Below are 19,038 nucleotides of genomic sequence, written 5' to 3' on the forward strand. Positions count from 1 at the left end.
TCGGCAGTGCGCCAAAACCTCGCGCACGAACATTGCCGGGAGTGAATCGGGAATGGCGGGAGCGATGATATAAATAACGACTCGCGTGACTGATAGATTTATTTAAGTCGCGCGTTATATCACGGACTTTTCATTGAGGGATCGTCAAACTAGATCTCGCACCCCCTGGTCACGCGAGGCGTGCGCAGCGCGATAAAGATCCGAGCCACGTCAGCCGAACCGCTCCCTTCGGTTGCAACTCCGCTTTGTCAAATCCAACAAGAGCAAGATTAAACGGATTCTTCGAAAAATATATGCGCAACACTGTAGGATATCTTCTTGTAGGATTCTCTCCGCTATTACATCAATAGAATTAATTTTATCCGGAATTAGAATTAATTTTATATCATTAATATGGACAAAGTTTTTAGAATGATATAAAATTTAATTATTAATTGAATAAATTTTAAACAAATGAAAAAATTTAAATTTTTTTTATAAATCTAATAAATTAAATATACTTAGAAGTAGTGAATAAATGTTGCGATATTTATTTAACTCTAAATATGTCTTGCATATTATTAAAAATTCAAGCAGTGAACGATTTTTCTTCGATATGAATAGAAATATATTATTCAAGATAAAATTATATTTACATAATAATTAAAGAGGTATCCAAGGCCTGGTTACACGAATTATATGATTTTCGAGCTAATCTCGTTTGTTTTCTTGTCGCGCGATCGCTCTGATATGACACATTCTATCGGGAGATTGTAAACAATGGCAGAGGAAGCAACGTGTCTTTGTTGATGTCGCTTGAAATAGCATCAGGCGCCATTGTGCTCATCGAGATTTATCGTCTTTATATTAATGCGATTACTGCTTCCCACGGAAAGCCACAGGAAGCTTACGCTGGACATCGTAACATCCTCGCGGTCGCCTCGCACAGCTCCTTCCTCGCTCCGACATCGCGTCAATATCCAGCGGTATTACACGATAGTGGGAGCCTTCTTCGTCAATATCCGCGAGCTTTTCACTCGACGTGGCTCGTAGAAATGACAGGGGGAGGAAAGGCGCGAGAGAGGATACCTTGGTCCCCTTCTGTTAGCCTCCATACGACGGCTTTTGCCCGTCAACCGTAAATACACCATATTGCCCATAAACCTTCGCATTCGTGCATTACCCATCCCGATTCGACGCTTCGTCCCTCCAGCAGCAACAGCAACTCGTCGTTGTGTTATCGAATAACCGGTAGTGAGCGGCTTAACAGGCCGCTCTAAAGCAGCATATCCTCCTTCCCTCTCATTCCCAGTGTCTGATCCCCTCGTGCGCGATTTCACGTTTCGAAATCACTTTCCAAAAACCGATCGCAATCGATTATTTATCACGAATCTTTCGATTTATAATGGCCCACATCGATGCTCATCCGATGATTACAAAACGTCATGCGCTTATAATATAGATTCGCGATTATAATATATTGAGCAGAAATTTTGCGAAATAATCTTTGCACAAGTTATAGCTGCATGTTTATGGGATTTTTATCAAATTTAGGTTGTTGTATCTCAATCGTAGAAGTTATCCAACGAAACTGAATTTGAGTCGAATATTTCTAAGATTTCTACAAATCTGCTCGATAACGATGATTCTTCATTATTGATTTGCGTAAAATGTGCAAATGAACGAATAAAATATAATAATTCGTTGCGTTGTAAATTCATAAGATAATAATATTAACATATAGAAATTTAATCGACAATTACATACTCGATCCATAACAATTATATTTGCGCATCGTAAATCAAATACGATATAGTGAAAACATATTGTGACATAATTGTAATGACAGAGAGATAAAGACGGTCTTAACGTTAAATCTCTCTCAAAATCGGTATAATAATATTATCAATAATAATAACTGCCGTACTGGACGAGAGTCTGGGAAGCCATTAAGGAGAAAAGGACATTTTCGCGGCTTTACAGACCGTAGTATATTACAAGACCACATGTCATAAAACAACATTGGGAATTTAATAATCCATTACTGACCTCATCGCCCTCGTGCTGCATCGTAATCATCGACGTAGCGTCAAACATGGCCGTGCTTGTATATCGTGATCGCGAGTTTTGTAAAACGAATCTCTGCACGAATGACGTTTATCGATGCTGTTTGCATTTATCACAATATCGATAACGCGCCTCTTGTACGACATGTAATTACAATCGGCGTTGCCGTAATGCTGCTGCTGCTGCTGCTGCTATTATAGTTATTGTCATGCGCTGTCACAGCAAACGCAATAGTTTGTTGTACGAAGCAAAAATTTTAGAAGGAAACAATAGTCGCACGCGATTCTACCATTTTATATTTTTCGCTTCTTTTATCCGATCTTACCCACCGCGCGATTTGTGACAACTTCTCGTTTGTACATAACTGCGTCGCAGTCTTTTCGACGATGCAGCGACACAGCAATATCGTAGCTTATACTCTATCACCCGAACATTTTATGTATTGTACGATTCTTTCGATTTACAATCATTCTTACTTTAACACCTTTTGCCGGGTAAATAAAAAATAAAATAAGTTTTCTCACTGACGATATGTACGAGGATTCAGGATATCCCAGAATTACCGCACTACCTGCTAATGGCAGATTCTTGAGATCATTTGAAGATGATTTTTTCTCAATGAAAATGCCGAGGTATCAATAATTACTTATAAGCGATTTAAAAAGACGAGGTTTTTGCAAATTAAATTTTGTAGAGAGTTAAAACTATATTCTTTAATTAATTTCAGATAGAGTTTACTCTTTAATACAGAAAGAGAATTTTAATTTAAGGCTTAATTATAAAGATATATGATGATAAAAATTGGAAAAAAATTATGATCTGCCTCGACATTTTCAATGAGAAAAAATCATCAAAAATGATCTGCCATTAGCAGGCACTGCGGTAATTTTGAAACATCTATATATATACAAAACATTTTAATTATTTTTTAATGAAGATCAATTGTGATTGATTAATACTCAGAAATGTTATATATCAATAAATTCAAAGATTTATTTAACAATTTACTTAAATATCAACCATTTAATTCATGTATTTGCTTGTCAGAGCGATTTATTAAAAACATTCCTAACAATTTTCTATTTTGCTGATATCATACAATATATGATTATAGAAAAGTTTCTTTCTTAACGATCCCACACGCATCTCGCACTTTTACGCGATATTGTTAAGCAATCGTAATCGCGGTTGTTGCAGGAATCCTTTTTCAAGATTTTTACAAGAGGCTCTTTTATGCGCAAAAGGGAGAGGAAAGGAAGGAAGAAGGATGGAGATTCATAAAGCGACACACGTGGCACTAGAAATTTAATAATCTCGTATCCTTAGCGTATCGCGGAAACGTGACCGTCAGCGGATGGCATATATATATATAACGATCACATCGTAATCGTAACGAGGAATTTTACAGAACGCCTCGCTCTCTCTCTCTCTTTCTCTCTCTCGCAGCCTCTGTCGACCGTCACGTTTACACCGTCGTCTTCCTCGTTCCTATCTCTCTCCCGCTCACTTTCCGCGCGCGCCAAAGCACCCTTGAGTACCCCCTATTGCGGCCGATGCGCGCCCGATCTACCAACCCTCGCTGTAATGCAGTATGAAACTCGTAACGACGAGTCAGCCTATGTTTCTCACGTAATGGAAATACCGCTGCTTATCCGCGCGTTAAACGATTCAACTACGGCTGGGTACATTACGTGCATCATTACGCTCATGGCGGCGGGGATATACGGCAAAGGGGTGGGGGAGGGGGGAGAGAGAGAGAGAGAGAGAGAGAAAGCTCTTCTTTTTTACTTTTCTTTTTTCGTTTGTCGGCACCGATGCGTTATTATCGACAGATGAAGAGGCGATGGATGAAGGACCTCTCGGAAAGGTTCGACGGAAACGATCTTTGTAATGGCTTATAACCGCCGTTATCGTGGGATTATCGTCTTGCTCGATATCTAGGATTAACGATCATACCAGATGACGCGTGAAGTGGCACGTTGCCGATGGTGGTGTGATTCGATACAGCAGATAATCGAACGGAACTCGTACGTTTTGCACGCACTAGTATTGATTTTTTATCAGGAAATAAGTTGGTAGTAGTTTAAAAAAAATTCTAATAAAAAGCTCATATATTTGTTTATTTTGTAACCTCTATTCTTCGTAATAAATAAAGTTTCATGGGAAGTACATTTATGTATAAATGCATATAATAAAAAGATTAAATAAATTAATGATAGAAAAATAAATGATAGAAATAAAAATAGCTATGTGTGTTTGCAATTATATCATGTTATATAATTAATTAATAATTAAAAAAAATAGAATTATTTAAAATCTTTTTATCGCACAGTATAGTATACTGTTAGCGCATGAAATCCATGTTATATCGCAAAAAAAAAAGAAAGTCTTTCGCGCAAAAGCCATTACGACTCGACGACACCAACAGTTTTATCGTCTCGCATGAAAAAAAAAATAGGATATTACAATCGTTTCAACGTTACAATTTTTTATCGAATCACACTGTTCCTGCGCGTATAGTCGGATCGCAACTGTTGGCGGTTTCGTCGATCACCAATCAGCTATTACCGGCACAAATCTCGCGTATTGCTCGCAGTTACCCGCTTCGCGCACGCACACGCGTATAAGCAGGCGTATTGAAACAAACGCCATCGCGCGTAGGGAAAAGCCGAGCCGTCCGGATGATCAAACAGACGGAATTACTACGTACAAATCGTAGGACGCAGATGATTGGATTACTGCGCGCTCGGAAGAGGGTGGCAGCGGCGGCGAGAGAGAGAGAGAGAGAGAGAGAGAGAGAGAGAGAGAAAGAGACGAAAAGCACGATCGAACGAGGGTAAGGGGTTGAAACCGTAACATACAGGTAACGCCGATTGCCGGTGGTAGCTGAAATCGTGCACGCGTGTGCGTATGACATATGCGCGTGCGCGCACCACGTTACGCTACGTCGCGTGATGCGTTTCGTAAATGCACGTTAATCCGTCTACCGAGTACATTTGCGGTACCACCTTCTCCCTTCCCCATCGCACCATCGAATTTTCGTTTCCTCCGCTACGATCCACTATGTATACGTGTATATATGTTTGCCATTCCAACGAGAAAGCGCGCGTACATTGTATTGTATATTTGCCTCTCTGATGTACATATAGGCGCGCACGTGCGCGCCGCTTGTATGTCGAGAGAGACCGCGCACGTATCGACCAACGCGACGCGACGGCGGAGCCTTGGAGCGATTTTAACTTTTACGTTGAACTTTACGTTGTGTTTACGGTGGTCGTCGACGAGACCTCGACGAACCGAAGGACGGGACGCGCGTAAAGTAAATTTATTATCGCGGACGTGTGCGAGATACGTTCTACATCAAGAAAATACGCACACCGTACGATGAACGGCGTGTCCTGAAAATAATCAAGCGTCCTGTCTTGTTCTCCGCGCCTCCGAAATCGGTCGAATTAGCATTCGCGTGCATTCGCTCCTCGTGTCACGAGGGGAGGGGTTCCAAAGAGATACGTATCTCGTTGCTGCGTGTGCGATCGCACGTGTGACGCGTGACCGCGTGCACATGCAATTTCGTATACGATAAAGCCCGATCCCGTGTATATAATCCCCCGAGGCTCGCAATAATTATAAAACTACAGGCGACAGTCGGTCGAACGACCCCCGAAACGAGCTGCCCCAGAGGCTCTCGCGATTCATCCCCCACGCTTTTAATGCCATTTTCTCGCGCTCTCCTCTCTCTCTCTCTCTCTCTCTCTCTCTCTCTCTCTCTCTCTATGCTTCTTTCAGATCTTTGTCTCTTTACATTGCCAATTACTTTCTAATGCGTATTCTGTTTGGAGCAATTTAAAATCTCGATATTAATTTTTAGTAGCATCGATACTCATACTTCATATATGATGTACGTGTAGCTTTAAAGATTCATAATTTCATCGAACAAAATTTTTTTTTCGATTCTATCTGATAAAAACGAAATTATTTTCGTAATTAGAAAGACTTCACAGCCAACTTCACAGACCGAATGGAGCGATTAATTTTCCGTTTTGCAGTATTTGATATTTCCTCTCTATTTACACGCAAACGTACATTCCGCGTGCTTGCGATTACACGATTTGCGTTCTTCGATTCGAGTCAACAGTGATCTTTAATCGCGCATCGCGAATACGCACGGCGGTGCGGGCCAACGTCGGTGGGTGGGTACCAATGTTTGCTCGAAAAAGCAAAGAATAAATCGAAGGGCGAATTTATCAGTGTGCTTCGAAAATAGAGACCGCGCGCGGGCTCCGATAAAATGTACCGCTTACGCAAATATCATGGACGCGTGTACATGCGTATATATACGCACGTCGATGTCGCCGATCCGTAAATGAAATTGATACGCGGCGCGACTCGCTAGAGAAATTGATACCCGGGCATTTTGCTCGTAACCTTATCTTTCAATCGGAGGGAATATTAAAGCTCGGGATAGGCGTGGTGAACGGTGTTCTTTTTTCGCTTTTAGCGTCGAGCAACCATCGGAACGGAACGCGGCGCGCCGTGAAAATCGTGGTCCGTGATTGCGCTGTGATTCTATTAGGCCGCCGGCGCGCTTTTCGCGCTTCCCAGCTCGCGCGTCCGGAAATTGTGTTTTTAATTCTCTTCGATAAATCAGCCGTGGCTAAACAAGTATTAACATTCCCGCGCGGCCGCTAGTGAGACCGCGACGACCTGCCGCGGTTTGTGGTGGATGCGGTTAGCAGCGCAGCGTAAAAAAAAAAAGGAGAGAAAAAGAGAGAGACCGCGAAAATACGAAAATGGAGAAACGATTGGCGGATGGAGAAAGAACGGGCCAAAGTCAAAACCTCCAGTGCGATTAATGGACATTAAATCGAAACGTTCCTTTCGAGATATTCGTGTCGTCTGCTCGCAAAAAAAAAAACGTTTTTTCCGGTCTCTCCGCCTTTCCTGCCATTCCATCTCCTGTCACCCTCTTGTCACTACATACCTGAACAATGTAACAAAGGCACGCCAGAGGGAGAAATCGTATTCACCGCCTATTCTGCGAGAGGGGCAAGTCGAAACGTTGCGCGTCGACAAATTTGATTTGTCTGTTGGAGAGTGGGACGATATTATTTCGGGCTAAAGCGTGAGCGAAGTGCCTCGGGGGTTGCGATGAAAGATCAATATTCGAAAATCTGGGTAATCATACTATCATAGTAATCACAGATCGAAATCGCAGTTTAAGTGCGCACAAAGGCAGAATATCCTTTGTAACGACCATTATGATGCAAGGAATGTGCATTGAGTACAATGCGATACGCTTCGTGACTTTTGATGAAACTTTAATATTTACCGACTGTGATTACATTTTGTATCAGCAAATTCTATTTTGTCTTCAAGTTTCTCTCGCGTGGCCAAGTTCAAATATTGAATACAGTGTACATTCAATAGATATATTTAACAGATGCATTAAAATAGTTTGTACAAAACGCGAGTGATTTGCACAATTCTGTAAGTCGTACCCTAGTAAACATCTATTTCATGAACTATCATTATTGTGTTTGAGATCGAGATTTGAGATAGTCTCGTTTCATGTATCAAATCAACGAAGATATAATTCGTCATTAATCACGTTTTTTATGCAAAATTAAGACTTTCGATATATTTTATAAAAAAGTGTACTAGAAGATCTTGATTTAAAAATTCAGATGAATGTAGAGATAATTATATTGGCATAATAATTTTCCAATTTTACGCCTCGCACATTAATCGATGCAATAAAATTGGGAACGAGGAAGGAAAATAAATGAAAATCGATGAATAAATTATTTAAGATGAAGTCGTATGGAAAAATTTACAAAGTTATAATTTCTCCATTATAATCGATAATATATTTTAATTTTTTACGCTATTAGTATAATGCTACATTCATTTTGAATATGAAAATTTTTAATAATTATTTTATAGGATCATTCTAATTATAATAATAGAAAGAAAATTACACTTTTTTATAGATTATTAATCTATCGAAAAGTGACAAATTTAATTTTCATCTTTACGTCAAGTACAAACGATCCTGTATGATTCGCATATCCAAGAGAGAGAGAGAGAGAGGGAGAGAAATGTATGTCGAGCGGTGTCACACAACAAGATAGGACATTTCTAGCGGTGTCGGGTGACGGTGTGTATGCCGCCGAGAGATTTATCGTTTATTGAAATTGTCCCGGGGATAGAGTGTGGCGCGCTATCACAGTTATTTCGCATTATGGAACGACAGGATCCCGCGGCATCGCCGCGAGGAGGAATAGGTGGCATCGACGACGGAGACGGTCCACTACGTGACGCGTTCACGAATCGCGACATTAATACTAAACGCTCCTTTATTTTCTTTTACGCCTCTTCTCTCTCGACCCCGACCGCGACGTCGCCCGCGAATTTTAACGAGACCCTCCCGGCGACTCCCCTCCTCGCGTGAAAATTCTCGTCGCCCTCCTACAGCCCCTTTCCCTTCCCCCCCCCCTTCCCTTACCCCCTCGTCCCCAATCCCCGATCCTATACGCTCTTACGAGTTCACGCTCGGGTTTCCGCGCACGATTTACGCCGTGGAGCCGCCGCTTGCAGCGCGGCGGAGAATTTTATGACGACTTCGTGCAGTCTCTATATTCGAGGTCCCTCCAATACGCGCCACCCTCGAATTGATCACGTTTTTGGATGGTATATATACGCGCGGGAACGGCTACATATACACCGCCGTCGCCGGAGAATATTGAGAGGGGCGGACAATCCGGCCTTCGGGCGACTGCCCGTTAAAGCCCGATGCCGGGTCAGTGATTTCAAGGCGCGCGACATGGAACGCATCTCGCCGTGCGATGAGAACGCGAGATCTCGTTCGTTCGTTCGTTCGTTTCTGGCGGAAAATCCTTTCATCGTCAAAATTTTTTTCGGCAATATCGATATCGAAAATGAAAAGTTAAAATTCCGACTGATAATAGAGTTCCTATTCAATTAGATAACGATATTTTGTGCTGCAGAGAATCAAGATTCATCTAATCAAACTTCTACAAAAAATGATATTACAATATATATTGCAATATTATCTGTTCATAATATTTAACATTGACATTATTAATATTATTTCTTTAATGCTATCATATTTTTGACATTTTTAATAATAGACATTTTCTAAGTATTTTTTACATTTTATATATTTTTAAGACAAAATCTTTCTAATAAATTTAGACAATTGTTATAATTAAACCTTATTTGGGAATTCGGAAAAATATGTAAAACTCAACTGTTACATCAATATATGAAATTTATATCGCGAATGCATGGATCAGCAAGACTTGTAAAAAAAGCGTGTCTAATCTGCTCATTAAGTCGAGAATAGAGGATCGCAATTTTTCGGGGTCAATGACACGTTTCCCATCGATGGGACTTTGGGCACAAGGACGAAGGGCCGCCAAAAGAAAAATCAATGTAGTGAATGAGCTTCAAACATAGCTGCCTGACGCACTATTCGCGTTAGGGTGACTAGAGTTAGGGTGAATTCCATGCCACGTAAGCGTATACCGGGTGGCTCGAAAATGCGAATTATAACGAAAACGATGGTCCCTTTATATCTTACTCATTAAAATATCTTTTGCAATATTTTTAATTAGCTAATAATTTCAAAATAATAACGTAAAAGGAGTCCTATAAAAATCTTCTATAGCATATAGTTTCCAATTTGAATCGATTGGTATGTATTCGCTGTACTCCTATCAAGATTTTATAAATGTCCAAATGCTCGATCTTTTGTTAGTATCTCGTTGATTATTAACGCTGTAGATATTCACCAAATTCACAGACAATAAAATAATTCGATAACACATTGACCCGCACATTAATCGACGTGACAGACGTTTACAAAGTAATTTATATCGATCGTTGAAAATACACCAGCATATAGCGATTTGCCACGGCCATGCTCGCTATTAACCAGACAGCCTTTTGTGCTTCAACTTGTCTCGAGCAATGTTCTCGAGCGTAAATAATAACGCGGCGAAAAGAGAGGTTGTCGCACCTAACGCTTTCAGATGCGCGAAAGTACGAGCGGAATTCGTTGCATCAGTGGCCACAGAAATTGTTTCGCGGTATACCATGGACGCATATGTTTTCGCGAGCACAAACATATTGCATTAGCAGTTGTCGGCGACGTGAAGAAAATGAGTAGCTGAGAAAGAAACGAGGTAGCAAGATTGCGGCGGTTAGCCCCGGCGAGATTTTAGTGAAACCATCTAACTTTTTACTTTCACATGTTTTTCCTACAGCTTCCCCGCCACAATGAGATAAATATCATGAACGGTATTATTTGTATTCCTATATCAACTATGACGCTTTCCCATCTAATATAAATTTATTTTTAATTTTTTGCATTATTTCAATTTTTATTAAGATATCAAGCAAGATGTCAATCTATAATTTATATACAGGTCTTTATTTGTATTCATAAACTGAGAAAAATGAAGACATATAACTTTTAACCTTTGAAGTTTAAATTAAAATTTTATTCTTTGCAGACTAACAATAAGAATTTTTTCATATCACTATCTTGAATAGCAAAAATTAATGAGAAAACTGAGGATAAAACTGATGTTCTAGACTTCATTAATTCCATTATACACTTAATGATAAACGCGCATATATAGATCGTCAAGATTATAATTAAATATAATCATCAAAGGCAAAATTCTTATATGCCACGTAAAGATTTTCATAAAATTTTCGAAATGAGATATGCACCGACACTGAAAGCTTGCTGTAATGTATGTCAACCTTACTTTAGCAATACTGCGGTACTGCTACAGGTATTGTTCCTTTGTCGACAACGTCAGCTACATCGTTAACGAATCGATAAGACCGGACCTCATTGTCGGGCGGAATAAAGCGCGCCGGGACGCGCATGTTACCGACGCGTTCATCTGTGGGAACGTCACGTGTTACGTCCCGCAAGAGCGAAATGTGTCAACGTCCGGCTATGTGTCGCGGCCGATGACAATCGCACTGGATTATACGCGACGAAAAACTATTTTGGCCGTGTCGTTCCTCGGTTCCAGCGCACCACCGTGATTTCGCTGATATACGCACGTTAAGGGAAAAAGATACAAGAGAGCGAGTGAAAAAACGTTGATATTACAAAATCCCGCGGTTCGCGTCAGCGTCTCGTTATACATTCGAAATTTTTCTATACGTTACATGACCGATAATATTGGATTAATGTGTTTTAAATTCTTTAAAATATACACATTTTATGCGGCATACGTAGTAGAGATTGATATCTGGTATTAAATTTTTTTTAACATTTTTTTACTAGCGTTTTATCGTTACGGAATTAAAATAGTAGTAATTAGTCATATAACATTATTTTTTTATATTTTTATCAGTCGAACAACCGTCAGTTCGTACATTGAAACTTTGTATATATATATATACAAGTCCGTGCTCAAATAATCAAATATGCACCATCCTTCGTAATATTTAACGAATGGGAAACAGTTAAATTGATGATGCTCCGTCTCTAAAGAGGGATCGCACAAAAGAATGTCAATATTTTTGAAAAGTGGACCTTAAACGCGCGGAGACGAACTCCCTCTCTTCTTCTTCCGCGCTGCTCCGTTTTTAATATATTTACAAAAAAAAGGCGAGTGAAAACGAGAAGGGGAAAGAAAGCCGCCGTCTTTTCCACATCCGTTTGTGGGGGCGACGCGCTGCGCGGCGAGGGAAGAACAGCGACCCTCATTCCGGTTGTTCCCAGCTCTAAATGGCAGTTCGCCAAGTGTGCTAACACCCTCTCGTGCAGCAGCAGCCCTGCTCTCGCTACCCTTTCGCGACGCGCACGCAAGCTTCCATTGAACACGGCCGCGCTGCACACGCGGATCCGCACACAATGCGCGCAAACACTTTGCATTCGTAAACATGCGTAAACAACGACGGCGGTTTCGCACCTAAGGTACAAGCCTCGCCGAAAGTATGCGCCGTCACTCCGATATAGCGGGTGGAAACCAAGGAAGATGGCACACGGTCTCCATCTTAATCGATTTTCACTCAGTTTACGGCCTAAATTTTCGTCGTAAATTTTTTACGCAAGAATTTTAATCTCACGATGATGTTTATTTCGACTAATGAAAAAAAGTGTATTTTGACGAAATATGTACTACTTAAAAAATATTAAATATTGATTTAACAATAATTCTTACTTTACAAAAATATTATGTAATTATTGATAAATCTTAAAGTCTGTGTATATGTAATATAAATTTTTATTTTAATTTATGTTAATATGTATCGAATAAGATGATAGTATGATAAAATGACGTGTAACGATATAAGCATTATTTTTTTAAACAAATAGTTTTCGAAGAGATAAAAAGTTGGACCATCGACATCGGTGTAAAAATTCATGATACGCTTAGTATAATTCCTCGCAGCTTCCTCCGTCAGGTTTGCTACATGCAGCTTCGAGTCGGAAATGGCAGCTAAATGGTATCTCCAGGGGGGCTAAGACGTAATTCGGTTTTTAATTGGTTTTTGCGCGAAGAGGATTTCGCTCAGGGCGTTATGAAGTTTCGCGAACGGACGACGGTTTTCCAAGTTTTCCAAGCGATATCTGAAGTCTGGCACCTTCTTTTTAACTCGCGATATTTCTAGACACGATCAACCGGATTAAAGAACTCCATCGAAGGCGTTATTAAAGGTTAGGTCCTCTGTCTACCGGCCAGTGGAAGGAACTATTTCTCTCTGCCACGACAATCGATTAAAACTTGAAGCTTATTAAGATCGCATTAAACTTTTAACCGACTCATCTCGCTAAGGAGGGAGATATCCCCTTGCTGATACATGTTTATCAATCGAATATCAATCAATGTTGAATTTACAAATCAAAACGCATGCAAACAATAATTAAAATGTCACCGGTAATTATAGATTGAATGCTTTACGACAAAAATTGAAATGCGAAAGAAATTTTCTGCAATGCAAAATTTATTTTCAGTAGAAAATTTAAATGTGGTTTAATGTCGCGTAAAAAGTTATGCATTAAGAAAATGAAGATCGCATTCTATCGTTTAAGTGATAATTTAGATGAATAGATATATGTAATTAAATATGAACATGTATGTGTATATTAATATATAGATGCGTGTAAAAAGATATGGACATAATTTTTTTCTCTACTAAAGATACTTATGTCACATATAAGTCGTAATGTCTTGTTAACTTTTCGAACGATAGTGTTTCCTTGGTCACCTGAATAGTAAACGAACGAGCCGACCCTTTATCGGCCATTCAGCATTATAAAAGGTGCTTAAATATTGATTCGACGAGCAATTATGAGTGGTTTTTCACCAGTTTCTCCGCGAGCGTACCCTTCGGCCTTGTTTCCCGGGATCGCTTAATTACGGGATGTTTGCGTTTCTCAAAATTAAACTCCTGCTGGGGTGGTGGTCGAGATAGCGCATCGTGGCAGCCCTCAGGGTAGTCTAAACAAATTTGCGTGAAACGAGAGAGCGCGGGTCAATACCGATCGTGATTTTCCGCCGGTTCGATACGACGACGTAACGCGTCGATCAATAAAGACGAATTTACTATCTCGTTTTATCACTTCAATTTTGTCAGGATACTTGAATACGTCTCGAAAATCGCTACAAAAATTTAGGAAATCCTCTAGTCATTTTGGGCGAATAAGAGAATACAGAAACGCTTTTATCGATACACGAAATATTTATAGATGGATAATTTCGAGGAATAAAATAGAATTTATAAAACAAAAAAAAAAAGTAAATTTTCTATTTTAGATAAAATTTAATAAAAATATATATCTCTCGTACGCAGAATGGCTTTAATACACGAATGTTATCGTGGGCGAGAAATTCGCCATTGGATATCGATCTCGTTCCGACGTCGCCGTCGGGTTACTTCTGTAACAAAGTAGCGAGGTGACAATTCGCCGCGTTTTCGCAATTACGGAAGTCGTTTAATAGCCCAGTTTCCAACAGTCTGGAAATTCGTTTCCGCTCTCGACGAAAGGAGTAGTCTCAAAGGAGGAAGTTATTGTCGGCGCGCTCGAGGGGTGCGGTTGAGAAACTTAACTTCCCATAGCGTATATCATAGGAAGCGAAAAGGACAGGGCGAGCGAGGAAGAAACAGGACGGCGAAGTATGAGACGAGTTCTTCGACGATCCCCCGCGGTTTATTTTCGCGGCGGTAAATTAACGGCTCGTGGCTAGACCATCCCCCGGGACCATTTCGCGAGCAGTAACAGCACCCGGTGATTCTACACCGAAATTAGAGATGAAACACTTGAGCAAACGTATAGCGACTTGACAAACGCGAACGTTCTTCTCTCTCAATTTCAATTAAACATCATCATTACGAATTTATGAATGAAAAAAATTTGCGTTTATCATTTTACAAATGTATAATTTTATATTTTCATTTTGCTTCTTTTTCAAGGAACATACAAAAATACTCCTTAAAGAAGAATATTAAATAAAATTTTGTGTTTAATTAATACGTCAGTCGCAGTGTTTTTTTGCCGAAAACTTTTTCGAAACTTCAAACGTGGAATATAATTTATTTAATAACAAGTTGGCTGTTACAAACCGCGCACGCGGACTCGGAAGGAATTATGTTGGTAACCTGACGTCCACATCGGCAGTATCTCAAAATTCCGCGCATTTTCCACGACGACGGCGGCGGCGTACAAGCCGCAAAAGGCAGACGAAACTAGCAGTTGAAAATGTAAGATATTGCGAAAATGGACGATGACAAGGTACGTGCTTCGGTATCAAGCGACTCTACGGGACTGCTTCCGCGAAGTTTAATTAAATAACGAGGTGACGTCGCCGGTGAGGGAAGAGCGGCGAGAGGGCGGAGGTGGCACGGATGGAGGAAGAAAGGGGACCGGCGGAGAGACAGTTAGAAACATAGAAGCGAGCGGTAAGAAAACCCGCGGACTTGGAAAGTGGGATGGACCGGGCCGAGGTGCCAAGTTGCTGTAGGTGACTTTGCTAGTTATTTAATTAGTCCAGAGATTCTCTCTTATACTCGACCCCATCTCCTCACGGCTCTTCCCCTTTAGCTTTTTTTTCCTTCCTGATGTTCTTCCACAGTCTGTCTCCGAAAGACTCCGCTGACTTTTATCACGTAATGAGTTCTCTTTTAACTACCGATCCGTGTATATTATACACACAACACAGTTTCGTTCGAGTAATACTATCGTTATCCAGATTTTCAACACACGAAATCTGCCTTTATGTACATATAAACTCGTGTGGTCGTTATCCAATTAGATAATACGTATCGTAAAATAAAGTATCATTAAGCCGTCGCTGACATTTCCTGACGACGATTGGGAACAAAAGCAGAAACGGCCATTTCGAATAACGATGTTCGGTTTGCCGTCATCCGAAGAAACGTCTTCCCCTCTTCTCCTTCCACTAGCCCTCCCGCATTCGATCCTAAATACGCGTAGAAGCGGCACGAGAAAGAGAGATTTGAGAACGCGAGGAAGGGCGGCGTCCTGACGACGAGGAAAACGAATAGATTCCCCATGGGAAGTCGCCAACCTTTTCCTATACCCCCTGCCTTGCCCCTCCGCCCTCGTTCCTACCGGAGTTGCTACCGGAAAGGCAGCGGGAGCTTACGAGGGCTTAACTCGGTGACAGGATGATTGCTGGTATTATCGGAATTACCCCGCAGGGCGAATTGCGCCGCACGCCGTAACGAACTCGCAATATCGCGAAAATCGTGCGTTAACCCCTTCACCGGTAGTCCCTCCTAAGTCCCTTAAGGCCGCGGAATCGAGGAATCTAACGGTCGTATCGATACTACATACTACAGACAGCTAACGATAAAGCAGAAATCTCCCGCGGAATATTGAAAACGAGATGATCTCGATAGAGATAAATAGTGCGCTTTAAACATATTTTCGATTCGATTAAAATATGTCATAAATAAGGATAAGAAATCATAATTGTCAAACTATCACGAATCATCTTTCAATCGCTTAGTTTATTCTTTTCCTCGTAAATAACAAAAAAAAAAAATGTTCTCGAATTTTTTATTTCTATCATTCCTTAATTATATGGAATATAATAATCGCAGCTGCAATTATCGACATTTTACCGCAATTCCGCGTCATTCGCGAGAGAATATGGGGAGGATTAAAATTTATATCGTGTATAAAAGTCTTGCGCGGATAAAACCACGACGTTATATGCATATTTACCCTTTATAGAAGAGTGGCACGTTATCGGCAACTCCACATGCGCTTCCCCCTTTTTTCCCGGGCGCATTTTCGCCAGAGCGCGTTGCGGAGGGAAATTGTTTATTTAACGGCGAAGTAGGGATTATCGAGCACTGAAAGCGCGTCCCTTCGCATGCTTCTGCCATAACTAAAAATTTGCATGGGTAAATGTTCGTCTCTCGAGAGACGTCCGTCGAGAGCGAAACGGAAGTGCTGTACGTGCCCGGAATTTTCTCGCGAATACTGCAGATCCCTTTGCATGACGCGTGCACGTTTATTTTATTTGTATTTCCTTTACATTGTCTTAAGAAATTCCAAAAGACATCTGGGCGCAGGTGGGAAAGAACGACTAGAGCGCGGCGGATACCAGATGCGACGAGAGAGATGCCGGGAGAAAACTCGGAAAAAATCCAACATAATCGCTGACCAACGCGGTTTCTTATATCGAGACTCGATAGTGCAATGCTCGCCTTGCATTACGAAAATATACATGAATATGTAAACCGTCCTCGATTTACACATTTTTTCACTCAAGCAAGAATTTTCAAATATATATATATATATATATATATATATATATATATATATATATATATGTACATAAAAGATAGAGATAGAAAATGAATATTTTAACTTTGATAAAACTCAGGCATCTCACTTTATTATAAAATCACGATTATTGTTTATTTTCAATATTACGATTATAAAATTAAAATTTAAAAAAAAAAATATTGTTTTGAAATAAAAAATATTATACTTAAATCTGCTTTGTCGTACGAAACGGAAGGAAACAATCGAAATGTGTGCGGTGTATACGCGGAAGATCGCCGGCTAGATATATGTAGTATAGCGCGGCGAACGAGAGAGCCGTGCGATGGAAAAAGCTGCGACAAAATCCGACGTAAATGCAACACTGCTGATCAAAGCGGGACACGATTTCCGTAACCGGCCGTGCAACAATGCGCGCCGCGTTGCATAAATAAAGCCGCGCACGCTGAACGTGATCAATATTGGATGTGATGAAAGTAAACCGGTAAAGCGTCCGTGCGGGGCGCGCTCGACCCTCGTCAACGCGCGCGACCGTCTGTGTAATTTAATGCCGGGTAAATACGCGCCGAGCGCGCGCGCGAGAGAGAGAGACAGAGAGAGAGAGAGAGAGAGAGAGAGAGAGAGTAGTTTTGCACTATAATCTAGATGAATCTACCCCGCGCGGGAAGAGGCCGGTGGCGGCTTCGGAGCAACCGGGTTATACAGGCCTCGTCAATTACGAAAGATCGTAAAGAGCGTCACTGAACCATCGGCAGCTTCTCTCCCGCGCTCTCGAGACTTTATATCGTTACTTGATAAGAACGTGGAAAATGATGAGAACAATTGGCACGAGAAGAGACGCGATAAAATCTCTTGTGTCTTTACGAAAATGTTGCGAGAAATTTTTAACCAACTACAAGACATCGACGCGATATCTGAACTTGAATATGCGAATCAAAGTGTATCGGTACTCTATATTTAATATTACATATTAAAACATTAATTTCTTTTCACTTGTCGCGTGTTTTTCGAGTAAATTGTGATCTACGCGTGTTATAAATTCTGCCAATCACATCATTTTTTAAGATTATTAAATAATCACACTAGCCATTAATAATTGTAGTTACTGAATAATCTCATGGAGAGGATTAATAAATAATAGACATAATCGGAGCAAAAATTATATAATCAAAAATATCATATTCATTGATTCATTGAAATATTCATAAAAAAATTTGAAATTGTGATCATTATAATTTATTCATAATTGGAAAATAATCAGAATTTTTGTTTATTATAATTGCTTTCAAAAAATCAATGAATAAGTTATATAAATAAACGAGTTCACTCACCAATCGATGCGTTGCGTGCATTATTATTCTTAATCACTGCTCTGTCCACTGCTTTTTCGCACAATACACTCACGCACTATATGATATTTAACTTCGATGCACTTACGAAAATCGAAAACCACGTTAATCACGATCGCGTGGATTAAGAGATATACTGAGGCGATCAGCTGTTTAAATCGATACAAGCACTTTTATTACTCTTACCGTTCGCGTACGGAGATCATTTAATTATTTATGGCGATCAAAAAGACGCGAGAAACACAGAAATACGAACAACAACTGACAGCCACGGCTAACGTAAAGCAAATGAAACGATTATGAAAAACAATGGAGTGGGGATATGCTTGCCGAACGTCTCTCCGCAACATAAACAATAACATAACGACGAAGTATGAGAGAAAGAGCGAGTCTCGAGTTTCTAGTATACATATTTTCCATCACTTCTTATATCCACTTATTAAATAAAACGATAATATAAAGATAAATATGATTTGTAGACGAACAAGAACACAAACCACACATGTACATACACACATGGACTGACAATGAGAATACTTGAGGTATCATTACCGGATAATATTATATCTCGCGCGTGTAATTCTTGAATGCGATGACGATTTTAAAAACGTACAACGGTATAAAAAATATATATATATTATAATTTGAATTGCTTATAGTTTTATGATAAAATCATATTTTTACCGCATACGTGATTTATATAAACGATTCTTTGCGTTAATCCACACACATGCTATTTATAGCAATACATCGTATAAAATAATTAATATATTTTTTTAAACGAGTAATATTATGTCGCTACAATAATTATTTTTAAAAAAACATACAACA

At 40.0% G+C, this 19,038-nt stretch overlaps 2 protein-coding genes across 20 annotated transcripts in view; one reads left to right on the plus strand and one right to left on the minus strand.

The window, feature by feature from the left end:
* LOC126853682 (CUGBP Elav-like family member 4) overlaps positions 1–19,038 on the plus strand; it is a 567,269-nt gene that overhangs the window by 513,656 nt on the left and 34,575 nt on the right. The gene's annotated exons all lie outside the window — the stretch shown is intronic.
* The window catches only part of LOC126853621 (protein unc-80 homolog), a 129,354-nt gene that overhangs the window by 29,733 nt on the left and 80,583 nt on the right, over positions 1–19,038 (minus strand). The window lies entirely within an intron of this gene.

This window comes from Cataglyphis hispanica, chromosome 12 (assembly GCF_021464435.1).
Source record: "Cataglyphis hispanica isolate Lineage 1 chromosome 12, ULB_Chis1_1.0, whole genome shotgun sequence".
Lineage (NCBI taxonomy): Eukaryota > Metazoa > Arthropoda > Insecta > Hymenoptera > Formicidae > Cataglyphis > Cataglyphis hispanica.